The following is a 3,822-nucleotide window of genomic DNA, read 5'->3' on the forward strand; positions in this document are numbered from 1 at the left end:
ATGTATAACTTTAGACACAGACTGTATAACTCTATGCATATAATGTATAACTCTAAACATATAATGTGTAACTCTAGGCATATACTGTATAACTCTAAACACAGACTGTATAACTCTAGGCATATACGTATAACTCTAGACACAGACTGTATAACTCTAGGCATATACTGTATAACTCTAGGTATATAATGTATAACTCTAGACACAGTCTGTATAACTCTAGACACAGACTGTATAACTCTAGGCATATAATGTATAACTCTAGACACAGTCTGTATAACTCTGATACGCATCGTATAACTCTAGGCATATAATGTATAACTCTGTGTCTAGAGTTATACATTATATGTTTATATATTTTCATTATATGCTAAGAGTTATACATTATATGCCTAGAGTTATACATTGTAGACTGTATTACTTTAGTTTTCAGAATGTATAACTCTAGTCATACAATGTATAACTCTACAACATATAATGTACAACTCTAGACACAGACTGTATAACTCTAATCATATAATGTACAACTCTAAGCAGAGAATGTATAACCCTCCACATCCTATAACTTCACTTAATGAATGTATAACTTAAACTATAACATGAATAACTATATTAAAATTGGTTGTTTAGTAATATTTTTAATGCAAAATTTAGAGTTAGAATTACAGGAGTTATGTACTCTGTTACCTGAAGCTGCAGGAAATTATCAAAGAGTTATGCAAAAAACCACTGGAGTTATAACACGATGAATATAAGAACTGCATGAGTACACAAATTGTATTATTGAAGTTATACATATATATATATATATATATATATATATATATATATATATATATATATATATATATATATATATATATATATATAATTTTAAATTATAGAAAAAAATTCTATATATCATAACAATTTATTATTATAATCATTTATTTATAAAAATATTTTTATAATCCTATAATAACTTTCAATTATTATTTCATTCAACTATTTTTTACATTTATTATTATACTTATTATAATTTTTTATTTTATATTATTTATATTTTTATATTATTTAATATTTACTTTAAAAAAAAAATTCTTTTAATAAATTTTTAATCATCTATTATAATTTTATTATTATTTTTATTTTTATTTTTTTATTACTCATATATTCTTGTGAGTGGGGTCGGTGTGAGGCCGATGTGGCAGAGCGGCTCATCTTGAAGAATGATCTGCGTCGGGGGCATCCATCCCTTCGGCGACCCATCCTTCTCAGTCTCAAACAACTTCATTGCCCGCCGTTCGTCCGCATTAAGAGGGACCTTCAAGACATCCATTCACCAAGTCTATAAATACTCCACTTCTCTCATTGAGAAGGGGATCCACAATCTAACCTAAAACTCACTATTCATCTGGTATAAACTCCCTTATCTCTCTACAATATACTTTGTCAAGTAACATACAACTTAATCCCTTTAAGTTCACTGACTTGAGCGTCGGAGTGAGTACGCTTATTAGTTTAAATAAAACATATATTTAATAAATTATTTTTAAATCAAATTAACTATAAAAAAACTAAAATCTCATTATAAATATTATCTTAATAATTTATTTGACATATATATAATTTTATGATTATTAAACAGGAGGGAGGCGAGACATCGGATCTCCTGACTATCAAACAGGAGGGAGGCGAGTCTCTCCGAAGTTATGTGAAGAGGTTCGACGCCAAGGTTTGTTCCGGGTGTAATTCCAGAGCAGTATTGTTTTACCACGTAAGCTTGGTGAATGGATGTCTTTCCTTGCTTTGACTCTTCCTCTCGGTCTCTCCTGAAACGATGAACAAACTGAGGGCTCGGCTTTGCACCGAGCGTACTCACTCCGACGCTCAAGTCAGTGAACTTAAAGGGATTAAGTTGTGTGTTACTTGACAAAGTATATTGTAGAGAGATAAGGGAGTTTATACCAGATGAATAGTGAGTTTTAGGTTAGATTGTGGATCCCCTTCTCAATGAGAGAAGTGGAGTATTTATAGACTTTCACCTTTTGTCACGTAGTGGCCAAGTGGCCAAGTGGCTAGCAGGTGGAAAGACTGTTCTACCCTCGGCCGAGGGACCCATGGCAGGCCGGCTGACTCCATGCCGAGGGGTCTTGGATATGAGTATGCGGATATGTCTCCCGGCCGGCTGATGGCTCAGCCGGGACCCAAGTGACCGGCCGACAGGCTGCGTCGGTTAGGCGGTCTAACATGACTTGCTGTCTCTTGATCCTTGACCTTGCTCAATATGTTGACTCGGTCAGGGGGTGCAGAATATGCCCCATCAATTTGCCCCCAGCGTAGTCTATGCCGTCAAGTTATAATTCGTTCTTTATCAAACTTTTAAATTTCCATCATTTTTTGCCATGAACAACAAGCTACCAAAATGAAAGAACAAATCTGATGAACACTATGAAAGAACAATTATCCCAACTTTAATGAACACCATGAAAGAACAACACCATTAAGAATAATGAACACAAATGAAATAACAACAAGCTACAACAAGCTAGAATAATGAACATCAAGCTAAAATTACATATAACACTTTATTCTTGAACATCAAGCTACAGTTGTTAACCAAGACACAAATAAGAAAGCAAATAACTCACCATCGACGGCAACTTCAACCTGCATATGATCCATTTCACAAACACTGACTGTTATTTTGAGCGTCTTTCTCTGATGATCAATGACAATTTATTTATCTTCAACAAAGCGAATGAAATTTAACGGCAACATGAAGTAGTTATACAGTTGGAATGAAATTTCTCTCATTTTTTTGATGATTTATAATGCATTTTACAAGATTTAGGATGGTTTGAATGGTGATTTTTATGGGTTTTGCTTGTTGAGAGGTTTTGAATGGTGAATGAAGAGGGAAAGCATGCAAAATGAATTATTAGTGTTTGTTTATTCCTTTTGTCCGCGTGATTGTACTGCAAGAAGTACACAAACAGTGAAATGTGTACCCTCTCTCATACAACCAACATTTCTTTTTTTTTTTTTTTTTTTGCTCTAAAAAAGGCACCCTCTCTCCTTATCTCATCCATTGAATCCCTTCATCCAAGGGTTCTTATAAAGACTTAGGGCCTTATATGATATAATGGACTTATAAGAACCCTTCTCTCTCTCTCTCTCTCTCTCTCTATATATATATATATATATATATATACCGGACAAAAATATTTTCCGTCTGGACGAAAAAAAATTTCGTTTGGATCTACGTCTGGACGAAAATGTTTTTCATCCGGAAAAAAAAATTGATTTTTTTTTTTGAAAAAGTTTTTTAAAAAAAAATCCGGACAAAAATATTTTTCGTCTGGACCTAGGTCTGGACGAAAATATTTTCTGTCTAGACCTAGGTCTGGAGGAAAAAAAATTTCGTCTGGAAGAAAATGTTTTTCGTCCGGAATTTTATTTATTTATTTTTTATTTATTTTTTGAAAAAAAAAATTATTTTCTGACTTAGATTAATTTTTGGCACGATAATCGATATAATCCGTTATAACAATAACGATTCTATTCTAAACCACCTAAAACTACTAACTAATTACAATTTTTTAAAAATTTAAACCAGTTTAGATTACTTGTCGTCGATTCCTTGAATTTGGTGGCGGAATTGAAGCGGTGGTGACGGAAATGTCGTACTTGAAAAAAAGATGTTAAAATATGGAAGGTTTAGAGTGAGGGGTAGATTAGGAAAGTCATTAAAAAATGTCGATGATAATTAGTAAAATGTCTACGACGTTTAGTAGGTTGGTAATCGAAATAAGATATACACAATATGTGACACATGGTCCA

The sequence above is a fragment of the Silene latifolia genome, chromosome X, assembly GCF_048544455.1.
Source record: "Silene latifolia isolate original U9 population chromosome X, ASM4854445v1, whole genome shotgun sequence".
Taxonomy (NCBI): Eukaryota; Viridiplantae; Streptophyta; class Magnoliopsida; order Caryophyllales; family Caryophyllaceae; genus Silene; species Silene latifolia.